This window comes from Muntiacus reevesi, chromosome 4 (assembly GCF_963930625.1).
Source record: "Muntiacus reevesi chromosome 4, mMunRee1.1, whole genome shotgun sequence".
Classification (NCBI taxonomy): Eukaryota; Metazoa; Chordata; class Mammalia; order Artiodactyla; family Cervidae; genus Muntiacus; species Muntiacus reevesi.
The window spans coordinates 165,624,928-165,645,740 of NC_089252.1; the positions used below are offsets into that span (position 1 = coordinate 165,624,928).

The 20,813-nt window shown below is 37.3% G+C and overlaps 1 protein-coding gene across 4 annotated transcripts in view; it reads right to left on the reverse strand.

The window, feature by feature from the left end:
- USP15 (ubiquitin specific peptidase 15) overlaps positions 1-20,813 on the reverse strand; it is a 125,480-nt gene that overhangs the window by 102,256 nt on the left and 2,411 nt on the right. The gene's annotated exons all lie outside the window — the stretch shown is intronic.

A 20,813-nucleotide genomic window follows, 5' to 3' on the forward strand; every position in this document is an offset into this window, starting at 1 on the left:
TCCTCTGTCCATGGGATTTCCCAGGCAAGAATACTGGAGTGGGTTGCCATTTTGGTCTCCAGGGGATCTTTCTGACCCAGGGATTGAACCTTCAACTCCTGCATTGGCAGGCAGGTTCTCTACCTCTGAGCCACCAGGGAAAACCAATGAAACATGAGGGAAGCAGAAAAAACAGGAGTATCTATTATGGAAATAATGTGTAGTCTTCTTAGTTGTACCCTTGAAATTAGATAAAGTGGACATATAAATGAAAATAAAAATATTCCAAGACATTTATATGGATCTGTTGTACTGTAAAAACTTTATTACAGACCTGCCCAAACCAAAACACAAGATCCCTCCATTTTAATTCATAAAAGTCTAGGACAAAACCAACAGCTCACCAAGATTTTAAGTAAGTGAACAAAGACCTAAATTTATCATACATTTTCAACAGCACTCTAAATCTTTGATACATTATTAAGGTCCAGATGCACCCAACTGTAGCTTCTGAGTTTCTTTTTTGAATAGTTTTAACTATTTGTAAAGGTTGATATTTCATGGCTTTTATTCTTGAAATACCAATCTTTACAGATAGTTATAACTGCTTTTAAGATGATGTCTAAAATCGGTAACTTTGCCTAATAGGTCCTGCATGATCTGATCTGCTCCTACCTCCCTCTTTAGTCTTAACTGGTACCATTTTTCTTTTTGCTGAGATCTAGTTCCTGGACACACTATTTTCTGCCTCATGGCTCCTTCTGTCTCAAACATTCTCCTACTGCTTTCACCACCTAGTTAACTCTTATCTTTCAGATAATTCAAAGTCGCTTTTCTCAGGGAATCCTTTCATAAGCTTCTTCCCATTTCCTCTTAGTTTGGAAAAGAAAACACAAGATAGCAATCTCAGTTTACTAACTCTCAAGACTCTTTATTCAGTTACAAGGATTACCTTTAGTAATAACAAAATAACTAACATTTGAGCTTTACTCTTGGGCCAGGCAAGTACTTCTAAGCACTTTAATATACTGACTCACTTACTCCTTTAATTACCCAATGAAGTAGGCACACCTATAATTCACAGGCACAAAGAAATTAACTTGCCCAAGGTTACAAACTTAGTGCCAGACCCGTGATTAAGAAAATGTGTTAGTAGCATAGGGAGAAGCGAAAATACCAATGAAAGCACAAAGAAACCAGAACCAGGCTCAAATACCGAACATCTGTGGGACTATGCGATACGCTAAAAGCTTCATTACAAACCAGTGTAGAAAGATCTGGCTATATACAGGGAAAAAATTAATTAGTACTCTACACCTCACATACATAGTCAGTTCTACTCGAAAAAGTTTAAGAAAATCTGAATGTGTTAAACACAACTACTAATAAGGGAACAGTAACACAAAGTCTGCGTATGCTTAAGTACGACTTCACTCTATACAGTGCGAGGACTCGGGTAAAGCAGGTGAGATGCCAAGGGACCCTAACAGGGGGTGCATCCTTTTACACGCCAGGAGCCTCACTTGTCTCACCCTAGCCCTAACTCCAGAACACACACTAGAAAAATGTAGAAAACTACCCAGCTATACTGAGTTGCACAGGTATGCACAAAACATACATTTTTACATGTACTTACAATCACCACGTGCATTATGAACTACACTCTCCACATCTGTTACAATTTCTTGGCAGACTTTGGATAACCTTCCTTCTACCATTTCACAATAACTTACAGACTGCAACGTTTTTGAATCCCACTTCAAGCAAATTTCCTTTTATTAAAAATAAAAATGACATATTTTTTGTGGTATTAGTGTGTTTCTCAACTTTTAATAAATGTAAAACTATGCTACCATTTTTATTAGGTGTCTTGTTTTTAAAAAATGGGTCACTGCCAAGAAATTTTCAAGCGCTGTGCCCCAACCCTATTTTTCCCATATGCCCTGTGGGTTTTACTGCATGATTTTGCATATAACACAGTGATTTTCAGGAACACAAGCTCTATTACAGCAGAAACTGTACAAAAATAAATTATAGTTGGATTAAAAACATAAATGTGAAAGCAAAAATATAATTCTTTAAAAGATAATAGAAAAAATTCTTGTTACTTCAGAATATAGGAAGAGTAAAGACAGAAAACAAAAACTCTTAAAAGTAAAGGTTGATAAAATTGCAAGGTTAAAATGAAAAGCTTCTGTTTACCAGAGGAATCGGGTGGAGAGGGAGGTGGGATGGGAGACCGGGATGGGGAATTCGTGTAACTCTATGGCTGATTCATATCAATGTATGACAGAACCCACTGAAAAATAAAAATTAAAAAAAAAAAAAAGAAAAGCTTCTGTTTAACCAAGTAAAGAAAGACAGAGACTGGGAAAAATACTGCCTATAACCAACAAAGGATTAGAATACATGAAAAACTCCTTTAATTTAAAAAGAAAAAAAGGACAATACACAGGACATCAGAATGGGCTTGATACAAAGGAGAAAATGTTCTATATCATTAGCAATGCAAAAAATACAAATTAATATCATACCACATCGTTTGCATGAAATTGGTGAACACACAAGCACATGTACATGTGTCAATAATATTGTGTGGAGAAGATGTGTAGTAACTACAGCTCATAAACTATCAACTGGGGTGTAAACTAGAATCCTCATTTTGGAGAATAATTCGGCAATATTTACTAAAGATGAAGATGTGCATAATGCAAAATCACATATTGTCATTGCTAAGTCTTATTATGAGAAACTCTTGCACATATTTACAAGAATACAACTTGTAATGCAGTTACATTATATATAACGCAATGTAAGTAGCAAATGGAAAACTGGAAAAGCTCCCTAATATCCACTACTCCTATCACGACATATTATAGAAAAACTGAAAAATACAGCTGCAAGTATTAACATGGATAAATCTCAAAATTGCAATGCTGAATAAAAAAAATAGAAGCTGCAAAAGGATACATGAGTTGGACACAACTGAGCAACTGAACTGAATGTAACACAAATATATTGATACAGATAGGTACACACAGTACAACTATAGAGGATTTTTAAACATGCCACAAATAATAATATTCATAGATTCATGTATACTTATTGAAAATATAAGGGAATAAGAAAAATCCATTTCTAGAGGGTGGCTCCCTGTGGCAAGAGAAAGAAGGGGTTAGGGTGAGGGAAACAGGTAAAGGGAGACTCAGCGGTACTTGTAAAGCTTTTTTTTAAACTAATAGAGGTTTACACAGGGGTTTTGTTACATTTTTCTCCATATTCTGTTTTCTGAAATAGGATACTCAATATATTAATATGCTTCTTATTTAATACAGAATAATGGGCTTCCCTGGTGGCTCAGTGGTAGAGAATCGACCTGCCAATGCAGGAGACACAGGTTTGATCCCTGGGTCACGAAGGTTTCCAGAGAAGGAAAGGGCAACCCATGCCAATATTCTTGCCTTGGAAATCCCATGGACAGAACAGCCTGGCAGGCTACGGTCTACGGGGTCACAAAAGAACTGGACATGACCTGGCAACTAAACAACAACACCGGTTTATGTATAACCTTCATACACAGGCACAGAATGAAAGTCAAACACAGACTTGAACAACGCTGCAGCCAACAAAGCTGACGGCAAATGAGGTTTCAAGCATAAAAATGGGATAGAAATATGTACAGAAAAATGTATACAGTACACAGCTTTAGCTTTATTACTACTTATTTTTTAAAAGAAGTTCATTAGTTTCTATTACCTCATATTTATTTTATACTATCTCTTCCAAAAGAAAAGATCCTGATGCTGGGAAAGTTTGGAGGCAGGAGAATGGGATGACAGGATGAGATGGTTGGATTGCATCACCAACTTACTGGACATGAGTTTGAGCAAGCTGCAGAAGTTGGTGAAGGGCAGGGAAGCCTAGCGTGCTGCAGTCATTGGGGTTGTTGCAGTCAGACACAACTGAGTGACTGAACAACGAAAAATCTCTTCCAAATCCAATAGGTGAATTTCCATTAGATTTTAACAAAAAGTTACATAAACCTTGAAGAATTTTCTTTAGAAAAATATGACTTGTTTCCAAATTGATCAAATTATGAATTTGATATACAGTAATGCATTAATTTTCAAGAAATTGTTTGTTAACTAGAGCAACTACTAACTAAGCCAGAAAGGTGAAAATGATTGGTTGACATCTCATAAGAAATGAAAAGCACAAAGTACAAAAATACAGATTACCACCCCTGTTATCTGGGAAGATATATAAACCAAACAATCAAAAAATTCTAAAACTGACATATATACTGATTTTAAGCTGATCAACCTTTAGTACCAAATATTAAACTTACCAAAGATTAAACTACAGACTTGCAATCATCTAAGTTTCAACTAAATACTAATGTGCAAACATCTAGATAGCCCAGAGTAATTATTAACCTCTTTATGATAAACAAACTAATTTAAGCTTCTTACACAAAGGAGTCAGTATTATACAGATGAAACTGAGGATGAAATGTTTCTGAATAATATTGAGCCATCTCACTGTGTTCCTATATAAAAAGCTATGAAATAAATGTACCAAAACATGCTCAAGATCATTTCCACTTTTGAGTGAGGCTTCTGACTGTGGCTGAATCACTATCATTCCCTCTGTTTTAGTGAAAAGTGAAAGTGAAAATCGCTCAGTTCAATTGCTCAGTTGTGTCCAACTCTTTGTGACCCCATGAATCGCAGCATGCCAGGCCTCCCTGTCCATCACCAACTCCCAGAGCCCACCCAAACCCATGTCCATCGAGTTGGCGATGCCAGTCAACCATCTCATCCTCTGTCGTCCCCTTCTCCTGCCCTCAATCCCTCCCAGCATAAGGGTCTTTTCAAATGAGTCAGCTCTTTGCATCAGGTGGGCAAAGTATTGGAGTTTCAGCTTCAACGTCAGTCCTTCCAATGAACACCCAGGACTGATCTCCTTTAGGATAGACTGGTTGGATCTCCTTGCAGTCCCAGGGACTCTCAAGAGTCTTCTCCAACACCACAGTTCAAAAGCATCAATTCTTTGGCACTCAGCCTTCTTCATAGTCCAACTCTCACATCCATACATGACTACTGGGAAAACCATAGCCTTGACTAGACGGACCTTTGTTGGCAAAGTAATGTCTCTGCTGTTTAATATGCTGTCGAGGTTGGTCGTAACTTTGCTTCCAAGGAGTAAGCGTCTTTTAATTTCATGGCTGCAGTCACCATCTGCAGTGATTCTGGAGCCCAGAAAAATAAAGTCAGCCACTGTTTTCCACTGTTTCGCCATCTATTTGCCAGGAAGTGATGGGACCAGATGCCGGGATCTTAGTTTTCTGAATGCTGAGTTTTAAGTCAACTTTTTCACTCTCTTCTTTCACTTTCAGCAAGAGGCTCTTCAGTTCCTCTTCACTCTCTGCCATAAGGGTGGTGTCATCTGCATATCTGAGGTTATTGATATTTCTCCCAGCAATCTTGATTCCAGCTTATGCTTCATCTTTCAGCCCAATGTTTCTCATGATGTACTCTGCGTATAAGTTAAGTAAACAGGGTGACAATATACAGCCTTGACGTACTCCTTTCCCGATTTGGAACCAGTCTGTTGTTCCATGTCCAGTTCTAACTGTTGCTTCCTGACCTGCATACAGGTTTCTCAAGAGGCAGGTCAGGTGGTCTGGTAGTCCCATCTCTTTCAGAACTTTCCACAGTTTACTGTGATCCACAAAATCGATCAGTCGTGTCCAACTCTTTGTGACTGCATGGACTATACAATCCATGGAATTCCCCAGGCAGAATACTGGAGTGGGTAGCCCTCCCCTTCTCCAGGGGATCTTTTCAACCCAGGGATCGAACCTAGGTCTCCCGCATGCAGGTGGATTTTTTAACCAGATGAGCCACCAGGAAACACAAGGGACTTTAATGATGATGCCTCACATGTGTCACTACCCAAAAGGTCTGTTTTCGTTCTGATCCCAAAGAAAGGCAATGCCAAGGAATGCTCAAACTACCGCACAATTGCACTCATACCACACGCTAGTAAAATAATGCTCAAAATTCTCCCAGCCAGGCTTCAGCAATACATGAACTGTGAACTTCCAGATGTTCAGGCTGGTTTCAGAAAAGGCAGAGGAACCAGAGATCAAATTGCCAACATCTGCTGGATCACTGAAAAAGCCATAAGAGTTTCAGAAAAACATCTATTTCTGTTTTATTGACTATGCCAAAGCCTTTGACTGTGTGGATCACAACAAACTGTAGAAAATTCTGAAAGAGATGGAACTACCAGACCATCTGACCCGCCTCTTGAGAAATCTGTATGCACATCAGGAAGCAACAGTTAGAACTGGACATGGAACAACAGACTGGTTCCAAATCGGGAAAGGAGTACGTCAAGGCTGTATATTGTCACCCTGTTTACTTAACTTATACGCAGAGTACATCATGAGAAACATTGGGCTGAAAGATGAAGCATAAGCTGGAATCAAGATTGCTGGGAGAAATATCAATAACCTCAGATATGCAGATGACACCACCCTTATGGCAGAGAGTGAAGAGGAACTGAAGAGCCTCTTGCTGAAAGTGAAGGAAGAGAGTGAAAAAGTTGGCTTAAAACTCAGCATTCAGAAAACTAAGATCACGGCATCTGGTCCCATCACTTCCTGGCAAATAGATGGCGAAACAGTGGAAAACAGTGGCTGACTTTATTTTTCTGGGCTCCAGAATCACTGCAGATGGTGACTGCAGCCATGAAATTAAAAGACACTTATTCCTTGGAAGCAAAGTTACGACCAACCTCGACAGCATATTAAAAAGCAGAGACGTTACTTTGCCAACAAAGGTCCGTCTAGTCAAGGCTATGCTTTTCCCAGTAGTCATGTATGGATATGAGAGTTGGACTATAAAGAAAGCTGAGCGCCAAAGAATTGATGCTTTTGAACTACGGTGTTGGAGAAGACTCTTGAGAGTCCCTGGGACTGCAAGGAGATCCAACCAGTCTATCCTAAAGGAGATCAGTCCTGGGTGTTCATTGGAAGGACTGACGTTGAAGCTGAAACTCCAATACCTGATGCAAAGAACTGACTTATCTGAAAAGACCCTGATGCTGGGAAAAACTGAAGGCAGGAGGAGAAGGAGATGACAGAGGATGAGATGGTTGGATAGCATCACCCACTCAATGGAAATGAGTCTGAGTAAGCTCTGGCAGTTGGTGATGGACAGGGAGGCCTGGTGTGCTGCAGACCACGGGGTCGCAAAGAGTCAGACACGACTGAGCGACTGAACTGAACTGACTGATGATTCTCAAACACTAGTACATCAATATGAAAATGTTTCTATAATGATACTATGAGTTCAAAATTACTAAAGAACATTTCACAGAGATTAAATATCTATGGTCTTCAATCAATCTCAAGTCCTTTAAAGACAACCGACAATCCTCCAACATATCTCCAGTTTAGACTTCTCTACTTCCAATAATTATTTCAAACCTTTTCAAAACATTAAGTCTCTAACCCATTAGGCTGAATAGACAGCCTTGCTGCTTACTTTCAAAGAAGTAAGCCCCAACTTTCTCTCTTACTCCCCTCCTTTATCATCAGTGATTCCCTTACATACACGTGGAGTATATAACTCTTCTTATATCTAAGGCTAATAATTTTTGTTCCTATTCTTTGGACCTAATTTCTTTCTGCCTCCTTGGAGACTTACCTTATAAATAGCCCCTACCATCTTTTTTCTCCCCGTATCTTTCCTGTTTATTTTTTTTTTTAACTTAGCCTATAAGAAAAGCCACTCTTTCCCCCCTTCTGCCCATGACTGCCCTACTCACATGTTCATTTCCTCTTCTATCTGCTCCCATTTTTCTGACTTCTCCCTGCAGCCAAGTTTCTCCTTCCTCAATCTTTACTTACTCTTCGGCAAAGCACAACACATCTTGCTATCCCAATGGGCCCTCAAAAAGGTCCTCACGAAGCCACCAAGGGCCACCTTACCAAATCCAAAGGATTCATAATTTTGTTACCGTACCAAAGCTTTTAAAAATAATCTCAGTGATTCTACCTTTCCGGAGAGGAAGAATATATCTATATCTAAATATATTTAGCTATTTAAACAAGATTCCCTACTTCTACCTAAATGTTAGTAGATCACAAAGCTGCTCTTCAATGTCCTCTTTTCTCAGTCAATAGTCTCAGTGATATTGTAACTGACACCAGTGAGTCTAAAATCTGCATGGTAAGACCAATGCTCAAGTTCTTGAATATTTCCAACTTCTACTCATCCATGTCAACTTGTATTTTTTTTAATAGAATTTCAACTTCAAGTTGTCAATTGTCTTTACATCCTCAAATGTACTCCTTCTCTAATATCTCTTTAATAAATGTCATCAGTAATTTAGTATCCCAAACCAGAAACCAAATTATCCTGTATTCCTCCATGACCCCTTAACATCTAGCAACCAAGTCCGTCCCTCTTTTCTTCATGCTCAGAAAAGTATCTCAGCTCGGTCACTCACCCTCTGCATCAGTCTTAAGTGGCACAGAGCACTGTAACAGCTGCCCAACTTGTAACTCTGCTTTAAATTTGCCTGCTGCCAATTTAGCCTCCATTCTGCTGCCAGACATTTTAAAAACATAAATATGATCATTCACTCTACTGTTAAAATTAAAATTTAGTGTCATGTAACAGACCTTACCTGTCTCCTGAGAAACCTGTATGAGGGTCAAGAAGCAATAGTTAGAACCCCGATTGGTTAAAGATTGAGAAAGGAGTACAACAGAGCTGTCTGTGGTAACCCTGTCTGTTTAATCTGTACACTGAGCACATAATGAAAAATGCTGGGCTGGATGAGTTACAAGCTGGAATCAAGATAAGTGGGAGAAACATCAACATCCTCAGATATGTGGATGATACCACGCTAATGGCAGAAAGCAAAGAGGAACTAAAAAGCCTCTTGATGAGCATGAAGGAGAGAGTGAAAGAGCTGGCTTAAAACTGAATACTAAAAAAAATAAGATCATGGCATCCAGCCTGATTTACTTCATGGTAAATAGAGGGGGAAAAGGTGGAAGAAGTGACAGATTCCCCTTCTTGGGCTCTAAAATCACTGCAGATGGTGACTGCAGCCATGAAATTATAAGATGTTTGCTTTTGGCAGGAAAGCTATGACAGACCTAGACAGTGTTGTTGAAAAGCAGAGACATTACTCTGCCAATCAGGTCCATATAGTCAAGGCTATAGTTTTCCCAGTGGTCACATACAGTTGTGAGAGCTGGACTGTAAAGAAGGCAGAGACAAAGAATTGATGCCTTCGAACTGTGGTGCTGGAGAAGGCTCTTGAGAGTCCCCTGGACAGCAGAGATCAAACCAGTAATCTTAAGGGAAATCAACCCTGGATACTTGGAAGTACTGATGTTGAAGCTGAAAATCCAGTATTTGGTCATCTGATGTGAACACTTGACTCTCTGGAAAAGTCCCTGATGCTGGGAAAGATTGAGGGCAGAAGAAGAGAGCATAAGATGATGAGATGGCTGGATGGCATCACTGATGCAATGGACATGAACTTGGGCAACTTCGGGAGATGGTCAGGGACAGAGTGTCCTGGCATGCTGCAGTCCATGGGGTCACAAAGAGTCAGACACAAATGGGTGACTGAACAACAACAACAGAATAGAAATGTTTTAATTTATATTTATGTAAAGTTTTTTGTATAAAGTGTTTTCAAATTAATCTTTAGAGTAACTTTTCCCCCTCTTTTTTTATTTAGCTGATGGGGAAACCAAAACTCAGAGAAGCTACATACCTTAACAAGGTCATACAACACTGAGTGTGTAGGGCCTGTTTCCAGTATACACTCTAGTTTTCAGACTCTAAAGTTCAGTGTTCTTTCTACTGTTTAAACTTTACTTTAAAAGCCATTTACTAACAGAGAACTAAGGCTTCCCAGGAGGCTCGGCGGTAAAGAATCCGCCTGCTAATGCAGGAGATGCAGGTTCGATTCCTGTTTCAGGAAGATCCCCTGGAGAAGGAAACGGCAACCCACTCCAGTATTTTGGCCGGGGAAATTCCATGAACAAAGGAGACTGGTGGGCTGCAGTCCATGGGTTGCAAAGAGTTGGACACAATGCAGTGACTGAGACACATTTAGAATAAACAAAATCCTTTTTGAAAAAATAATATTTTAGCATATGAACAGGAGTTATTTCACGAATAAGATAAAAAGCTATCTAGATGGAAGGAACAGCACATGCTGGAGCCAGAACAACTTCGGGACTCGGGTATACCGGGAGAGTTAAATGCAGACGGAGTTTATGACAAAGGCAGAAGAGATGCCAGATAAGGCAGGCTGGAGCCAGACCACAGCACCTTTAAGGTAATCAAAGAGTTTATCCTAAATGCAAGGAAAGCCACTGACAGATTTTTAGAAGAGAAGAGATATAATCTGATTTACATTTCATGAAGACCACTGGGAGTATCTCACAGCAGTATTGGGAGGTTTAAATACAAGTAAAATGTTTAATAAATCAAAACTTACATAAAGTTATAAGTACTTCAAAAAGGCCTAAACTGTATGGTGCTAAATATTCTATGGCATCAAGAAAGACAATTTGTAATGTGGTCTGGACAGAATAATTTTCAATGGCTACAGAGAAGTAGGATCAATTTTAGGACCCAAAACAAATCAATTTAAAATGAATCCATTTTAAAACAGCCCTCAAATGCAGAAAAGCTACTGTAAGAACTAAAAAGGCCAGGTTGTAGGTTTTTCGCTGTTATTTGTGTTTTGGGGGTGGGGGGGGGGTGGTAGAGAAGACAGGAGAGTCTCAAAAGCTGGCTGGTGTCTCTCACACACCAAAAGAAAACTTAAGAGACATATAAAGGGACCAGTAAACGATTCACAAACAGTCCTAAATACAAAGACATTTAAAAGCAGTACAGGGAAATGGGGAAATCCCAAGAGCTGGATTCAGAAAACCATGGGGTTAGTGAATGCACGATTCTGTTTTGCTTTTTTGGATTAGTATATGTTTATGCTGATAATTTCCAAATAAGCAGTTCCTTCTTAATTGCTTAATACTGATATATGATATTTACTTTTCAAAAAACCCTACCTTTTTCTCTGCAAAGTAGATATAAGACAGTCACTATTTTGCAACTGAGAAGACACACAAAAATTTCAGCTTAATTCAATGTAGCACATACTCTGAAAACAACATGTATAACTGTTGTATGTAGAATTAACAGCATAAACACTTTTGGATATTAATTCACTCTATGACTAATCATCTCATTGAATAAAATACTGTTTCGATTACATTTAAGTTGCAACAGCATAAGCCATTTTTAATATTAAAAGAGATATTTATAGTATCCAGTACTTTAAATCATTATAAAACTAGATACTTCACTGTTTTTTCTTTTTAAGTACCACAAAGGAAAACTCTTCAGTAAAACATAATCAAGGAAAGCTATTAAGTTGTTCAAATAAACCAATGGTTTGGTTAATCATCCCTTTATATCTTAATTTTTAGGTCTGAAGCATTTCCAACCTACTTTTTGCTCTACACATTAAATTCATCAGTTGGCAAGAACTAAATTTTATGACCTCTTTTACATCTAAACTATAAGACAGAGAACTCAGAAGGGAGGCCAAGTAAGATTGTGAAAGTGAAAAGAAAACACACAGAAGTGGAGAAAATGTTGCATATCACCTATCTGATTTGTATCTAGAATATATATAAAGAACTCTTAAAACTCAATAATGATGAGAAAATTGCCAAATGAGAAAATGGGCATCGCTTCTCAGCCTTTTGGCTAAGATCAAGTGAGAAAATGGGCAAAGAATACAGATAGGCATTTTTGCCAAAAGGGCTAATAAGCATATATGAAAAGATCTGCACCAACATTAGCCACTATGAAAATGCAAATTGAGCCTCCAATGAGATACTACTTCACATCCCCCAAAATGGCTATAATCAAAAAGACAGATAATAAGTATCACGATGATGCAGAGAAACTGGAACCCTTATAGATCACTGGTGGCAATGGAAAATGGTGCCACTGCTTTGGAAAAGAGTCCATTAGTTCCTCAAAAAATAAACACAGGGACTCAGCAATTCCATTGCCAGATATGCACCCAAGGGAAATGAAAACTTATGTCTAGACTAAAACTTGCACATAAATGTTCATAGCAGGATTATTCATATCAAAAAGTGTGAAGAAGCCAAAAGTCCATCAACTGAAGAAGGAATAAACTGAATGTGGTATCGCTATACAATGGGACATTTTGTGGCAATAAAAAGAAATAATGTACTGATATACACTATAAAATGGATGAATCTAAAAAGCATTATGTTAAGTAAATGAAGCCAGAGACAAAAAAAAAAAAAAAAAACACATATATGATTCTATTTACATGAAATATCCAGAAAGTAAATTTATAGAACAAGAAAGATTAGTAGCTGCCAAGAACAGCGGGATGTGGGTAGAAAAGGGGGTGGGGGAAACTGCTAATAGGTATGCGGTTTCTTTTAGGGCTGATAAAAATATTCCAAAATTGATTGTGGTGATGGCGGCACAATTCTATGAATATACCCAAATTCAGTGAATTGTACACATCAAGTGATATGTGATACCACTCACCTATTTCTTTTCTCTGCCCATGTTCCCTTCCTCCAGAGACAGTATGTTATGTTAATTATACCACAATAAAGCTATGATCTTTTATCAAAAGTGTGAAAGGGCCATAAATCTGGATGGAATTACTAGTGATGATTTTCCAAAGATTGGTTTTGAAGTATGTGAAAGTCAAGACTTAGTAAAATGTACTGGAAATAACATGAATGATATGTAAACTCCTGTAAGGAAGGGATAAGTAAAGAATCTGCAGGAAACAATACTTGTATGAAAGAGCTGTATCAGTTAGAAATGAGACTGCTAAGACTAGAATATTAAACCAGAAAAACCTAGAAAATTCTATAGGTTCCTCATAGATAATACATGAACATGGTATTTTATTAATATGACAAAACTGCCACGTCTTAATTTTAATACTTTCAAGTATTCATCCCTCAAAGAACTGTTTCCCATAAAATGGGTATGGTATGGCTATCACTCAAAGGCAGGCAGTGGCAGTGTATTTTAAAATGCAGGTTTCAGAGTTGACTGTCTAGATCAGAATCTGCTGTACCTCTGACTGACCATATCACCATGTGCACTTAACTCTGTACTTCAGTTTCTGAAACTTAAAAGAGAACACTACCACTTATTTTATACATACAAAAAGCTCTTAAACTTATACATGAATGGTAATATTTGTAATCATAGCCACAACTGCATGGTACATAGAAATACTTAGCTATACCTTTTCTGAGATTTTAAAAGCATGAAATTCATTTAAATTTATGAAAATAAATTTTCCCTCTATATCACAGATAAATCTCTTGATTAAACTGTTAAACTTCATCAAGTTGCTATGACATATTGCTAAATAATATAAAGCAACCCAAATTATCAGATCTCTTTAACCATGATCATTTAACCCTTATCATTCTTTCTTCTAGTTTTATGATACAATTGACATACAGTACTATAAAAGTTTAAGGTGTACAGCACGATGATTTGACTTACATACATCATGAAATGATTACCACAGTAAATTTAGTGAACACTCCCTATCTCATACAGACACAAAATTAAATAGAAAAAAAAAAAATTTCCTTATGATGAGAACAGTGGCCACGGGACTGGAAGAGGTTCAAATTTTATTCCAATCCCAAAGACGAGCAATGCCAAAGAATGGTCAAACTACAGCACAAGTGCACTCATTTCACATGCTAGCAAAGTAATGATCAAAATCTTTCAAGCTAGAATTCAAATAGCATGTGAACTGAGAACATCCAGATGTACAAGCTGGATTTAAAAAAGGCAGAAGAACCAGAGAGCAAATTGCCAACATCCGCTGGGTCACAGGAAAAGCAACAGAATTCCAGAAAAACATCTACTACTTCTGCTTCACTGACTACGCTAAAGCCTTTAACTGTGTGGATCACAACAAACTGGAAAATTCTTCAATGGATGGGAATATCAGACCACCTTACCTTCCTCTCGAGAAACCTGTGTGCAGGTCAAGAAGCAACAGTTAGAACTGGACATGGGATAGCAAACTGGTTCAAAATTGGGAAGAGTATGTCAAGGCTGTGTACTGCTTATTTAACTTAAATGCAGAGTACATCATGTGAAATGCCAGCTGGATGAAGCACAAGCTGGAATCAAGAATGCTGGGAGAAATATCAATAACCTCAGATATGCAGATGACACCACCCTAACGGCAGAAAGCTAAGAGGAACTAACGAACTTCTTGATGAAGGTGGAAAAGGAGACTGAAAACTCTGGCTTAAAATTCAACATTCAAAAAACGAAGACCATGGCATCCAGTCCCATCACTTCATGGCAAATAGGTGGGGATAAAATGGAAACAGTGACAGACTTTATTTTCTTGCACTCCAAAATCACTGTGGATGGTGACTGCAGCCATGAAATTAAAACATGTTTGTTTCTTGGAAGAAAAGCTGTGACAAATGTAGACAGTGTATTAAAAAGCAGACATCACTCTGTAGACAAACATCTGTCTAGTTAAAGTTATGGTTTTTCCAGCAGTTATGAATGGACATGAGAATTGGACCATAAAGAAAGCTGAGTGGTGAAGAATTGATGCTTTCAAACTGTGGTGCTAGAGAAGACTCTTGAGAGTCCCTTAGACAGCAAGGAGATCAAACCAGTCAATCCTAAAGGAAATCAATCCTGAGTATTCACTGGAAGCACTGATGCTCCAATACTTTGTCCACCTGATGAGAAAAGCCGACTCATTAGAAAAGACCCTGATGCAGGGAAAGACTGAAGGCAGGAGGAGAAGAGGATAAGAGAGGATGAGACGGTTGGATGGCATCACCGATTCAATGGACATGAGTTTGAGCAAACTCCAAGAGATAGTGAAGGACAGGGAACCCTGATGTGCTGTAGTCCACGGGATGGGCAGAGTCAGACACAACTGAGTGACTGAACAACAACGATGAGAATTCTCAGGATTTACTCTAACAACTCTCACATATAATATTCAGCACTGTTAATTATATTACAATGGAATATTGCTTTTGTTGTTTAATCATTAAGTCACGTCCAGCTCTTCTGCAACCCCACAGACTACAGTCGGCCAGACTCCTCGGTCCATGGGGTTTCCTGGGCAGGAATGCTGAAGCGGGTTGTCATTTTCTTCTCCTTCACCACTGAGCCACCAGGGAAGTCCCACAATGGAGTATTCAGTTCAGTTCAGTCGCTCAGTCGTGTCCGACTCTTTGCGACCCCATGAACACAGCACACAGGCCTCCCTGTCCATCACCAACTCCCGCAGAGTATTACTCAGTCATAAAGAAGAATGAAATCTTGCTATGTGCAACAGCATGCATGGACATGGAAGATATTACGCTAAGTGAAATAAGTAAGAAAGACAAATATGTATGATTTCACACATATATGGAATCTAAAAGACAAACATAAGAAAACAGCAACAGTCATAGATACAAACAGGTGGTTGCTAGAGAAAAGGAAGGTAGGCCGAGGAGAGAAATAGGTAAGTGAGGTTAAGAGGCACAAACCTGCAGTTGCAAACTAGATGAGTGCCAAGCACGGAAAGTACGATGTGGGAAACAGAGTCAGTTATCATGCATTACCTTTGTGTGGTGGCACATAGTAACTAGGTTTATCCTGGTGGTCTTTTTGAAGTATACAGAAAAATCTAATCACTATGTTCTGTAACAGGAAGTGACAGTGTTATAGGACAACCAACCAACCAAACTCATTAAAAAATTAGATCAGATGTGTGGTTACCAGAGGCCAAGGGCATGGGGGGAGGAGGACTTGTATGAAGGCAGTCAAAAGGCACAAACTTACAGGTAGAAGATAAGTACTAGAGAGGTAATGTACAACATGATAAATATAATTATCACCCTTATCATTCTTAACCTTTTTGTTTTTTACTACAGGAACTTGATGCTCTTTCCACTCAAGCGAAAAATTTTTTCTCTAATGCTCCCCAGTTTTGATTTCACTGGCTAAGTGAAATAAGTCAGACAGAAAAAGACAAATATCTTTTTGTCTTTTCTATTACTTTTATGTGGAATCTTAAAAAAAATGATACAAATGAACTTATTTACAAAACAAGAGACTCATAGACACAGAAAATAAACTTTCGGTTATCAAAGGGGGAAGTGGGGGAGGAGGGGTTAATCAGGAGTTTGGGATTAAAATATACACACTACTATATATAAAATACATAACCCACAAGGACCTACTGGTAGCATAAGGACCCATGTTCAATATCCTGTAATAACCTATAATGGAACAATCTAAAAACATGGATCTACATGAGTAGATCTACATGAGTCACCTTGCTATAAAGCTGAAACACGACACTGTAAATCAACTATATTTCGTTTAAAAACGAAAACTGGCTCCCTAAAACTTAGACTAGCCTGGTCTCAGAGACACTCTGGACTTGCTTGTGAGAGCCTTTGATGCTTTCACTAAAAAGTCTTTTCTAAGGCTACTTCTGCTAAATCATTTTCCTGAATTACGGGGAATTATCACACTAATACCTGGACCTTCTCAAAGCTAAAGGGAGAATGGAAGGGACAGCATTCTTAGTATTCCTCCTCGTAAAGAAGAAAAAGTAGTCATTACCCTCCTTTTCTTTTTGGAGAGCTGTAAGAAAACCAAGTGGAATCTTACTGACAGAAGCAGTATTCTAGGCATAACCAAATTTGGGTTAACCCTACAGAGGTGTTCTGCCTTATATTAGAATCTGAGCTTCTTTCTTTTTGAGGAGCTGTTCTTGATTGTTTGCTCAGATACATCATTTTAATCTGCATCCAAAACTGAGGTCACTTACTACCAATCAGTCTTATTCTAGGTTTCTTTAGTAGTGGCTTCTGTGTACAATGAATGGTGACGCTAAAAGGAACTACATTTCACTTTCTAAAGAAGAGATGGAGAAAGAATCTGAAAGAACAACTTCAAAGGAATAAATATAAGATACAGAGTGTGATTACAGTGGTAACTAAGGAAATGGAAATAAGAGGCACAAACCGAACTGACATTACTCAGGAAGGAAAAAACCAGCAACTGCAGACACACTCTATATGGAGACTAAGAAGAAACAGTTTAATGGTTTATGAAATACTGTTTGAATTACACTTGAGTAGTGACAACACAAAACATTTTAATACTAAAAAGATACTAGTAGGATTTAGTCTTTTAAATATTTGTAAACCAGGTATGTAAGTAATATTTTAAAAACCAGCTCTGAAACCCTCAAACATCTATAAAATGAGGTAAATAAGAACTCTTGCTTTAATAGCTGCACAAGTATAAAGCATTTAGGATAGCGGCTAGAAGAGAGTAAGCATTCAATACATGCTCACTAGTGGTATTATTATTACCTGTGAACCACATGCAAACCAACTGACGTCTCTCAACTCAGATTTCTCATCTACAAGAACAGAATACACACGTATCTTGAGAATCCAACCAGATGTGTGCAAACACCTTCACCAGTAATTCTCAACTTTCCCTTTATCTCCCTGCCAATATAGCTGATGCGTTCAATTCACTTATCAATAATCAGTTTTTTAGTGAAGTTATTCTCACAGTGAGGAAAAGAAAAATCGCTCTAAACTCTTGTCCAACATAGTGGACATGAGTGTGAACAAAATCCCGGAGACGGTGAAGGACACAAAAACCCGGCGAGCTGCAGTCCACGGGGTCACAAAGAGTTGGGCATGATTGAGTGACTGAACAACACATAATAAAAGAGATGTATCTAATGATTAATATGGCAAAACTGATTTTATCAGCAGTGATACCACATGGACTGTCAGTTTTCAGATGTTAAAGAGATATCAACATGGTTATGTACCTTCCAGTGTCTTAAGTGTGCTCTGACTTTGAAAATTCACAAAAAGTTGGTAATCATGGAACATAAAATATCAAACGTTCACATTTGCATTTTCTGGGCTATTTCTACAGATTCTTAGTGGGGAACAAAAAAGTCTTATGCATTTGTGATTTATACTTTTAAAATATGGGTAAAGTACTGAAATAAAATATCCTACTCTTACTACAAGCTCTTACTATCTGCTTGATGTGCTGTTTCTGTAAAACTACACGTAAAGGGGCCATATGGCCTCTAACAATCGCTTATGATTACTAATAAACAAAATCCCAAATCTAAACAATACATGAACCCAACTGCTTTTGCTTAAATGTACTTTCGGACTGAAACAATATTTGTTCTACATATTCAGTTAAAAACTTACTAATCCTTAAACGTATTTTATTTTCCAAAAGCAGTATAAGATTTTTCCACCATATCAAAACTAAACAGTCACAAGAAACGAGAGTGGGATAAAACGGTAGAAGTCTCTTCCTAAATATAAATTAGATTCCATTTAAAGAGAAAAGCATGTCCATTTAAAAAAAACAAGTGGAACACTTTAAAATGCATCTTTATAAGGCAGTGTAGCACAATAATTTTAAGGCCTGATTTAAAGCCCTAAACTACTTGGGTCCAAATCTCAGATGTATCACTGTGTGAACACTTCTTCAAGCCTATCTGGGGAAACTCTTATTCTGGCCGGTGTGAACTGGCACACATTCACATTCTGGTACCCTAGAATCTCAGTGATGAGGAACTAAATACTTCAACAACACCTAGCACAGTCTTTTAAATGTAATATCATAGGTCATAGCCTGACAATTCTTATCATACTTACATCCAAGCAAGACTAGTAACAGCCACAAAATTATTTTCTAAAACATCTATTTAATACTTTGTTTGTGCTAATGAAAAAAGGCGGTATGATTTAGGAAAAAATCTGAATGTCACTAAGTAGATGCTAAAGCTCTGGATCTGCTCGGCAAAATGGGGTACATTAATCTTGGCTTCATTAACAATTTACAAGTGATTTTAAAACTTATGAAAAGGATTAAATAAAGAAAAGCTACTTTTCTCAATTTTAAGCAATTAAAATGTGAAAAATATGCTTTAATGTCCCTACTTCTGTTATGTTCATCAATTGACCGACACTAAAAAACACTTTTGCTTTCTGGTTTCATTTGATGCAAGTGATATAACATATATCCTATTTTAGAGGTAAACACTTTGATACAATTAAAGCTAACAGTAAGCGTAATATAAAAACTTCTTGGCAAGCACACACTAAACAATTTGGAGTTCATATTGATTAATAGTTTGCATTTACATTATTAACTGATCGTCTGATTTAAGATTATTTTGTTAGTGTGAATCAAAGTTGCAAAAACATAAGGGACAATATAAAATAAAGATTTCTAAGTAAAACAGTAGGAAAGGAAAGCTCTAATTGAAATTAAAGCCTCCTCTATCAAAAAAAACTTGATTGGTCCAATTCCTCTGCAGTTTGAGACAAAAACATCACACATGGCTATATGGCTACATTTTTAAATGACTATAAATGAAAGTTACTCTTCAAAGTTACCATAAATCTACTAATTTTATTAGAGTTTATACAAAAATGACATATAAGATTTAATCTATAAAGGAAGTTTTGAACATAATTGAACATAAAAATTAGTGGAAATGATTGGTAGATGAATAACATTTAATAAAATAAGGGAATACAGCAGTGGTTTTGGTGACTTAGTCATTTGTTTATTTACTTACAATAAATCTATTTTTAAAAAAATCACCTAAGAGAGTACATAATCCACAACACGTATTTGTATATTTGCACACTTACTTATTTAACTATCATTCCCTTCAATAGGTTCTTCCATCCCTGATATACTTAATGCAATGTACTTTAAACAAATTTTCCTTTTATTTTATTAGAAGAAACTACCATGTACCTAAAAATTAAGCTGTCTTTCATTCATCCAAAGCAAACAGTTCTAGTTTCCTTACTCTTTTTCTACAGTTTCTAAATTCTAATAGTGTTGTTCATAGTTTTCTGAATCTCTCCCTGGAGCTAAACACAGATCAGAAAACAGCACAAAAGATCACGCCTTCTAAGGCAGATAGGTGTTACTTTTATACCCAACTTTTTAAGAAGTGTATCTCTTTGACATCAATTTTGACATTTTAGTCACTATAAAATTTAATACCAAACATATCATAAGGTTTGTTACTCATCTCAGACACATGTAGCTTATTTTCATCTCTAGAAAGTTAGTTTCCAGATAAAAATCACCCACTATTTACAAATAAACAGAAATTCTAGAAGCCACATAGAAGCACATCTTTACCCCTGGCCAGGTGTTAGCACTAATTGCCAGAGTAGGAAGAGGCCGCCCTTACCTGCAAAGTGCTCACAACCTAATTAATGATCTTTACTTATTTGAATGCATTTGACTATAACAAGAAATGTTAGTATTAAAATTTCAAGAATAAACTCATGGTAAACCTATCATTTTTTCTTAACAGTCCAATCAGTCTTTTCAAGATGGTAATATACATATGCCAAGACAATGTTTCATTTGCATATGGCCCATTTCAGCTATTAAAAAACAAACAGAATTTTCTCAAACACCCATAAATGACTAATCCAAGGCTTTTTTAAGACTTTAAAAAGAGAAACAACTGTTTAACGAGTTTTACTGAGTACCAGAAACATGAACCCAAGCTACAACTAAACCATTAAATATCTTTACCAATTCTGTACTCACGAACACTTTATCAAATTCATACTTAACAAATTACTCTCCTTAACATTCTGAATCAAACTTTCGCTAATT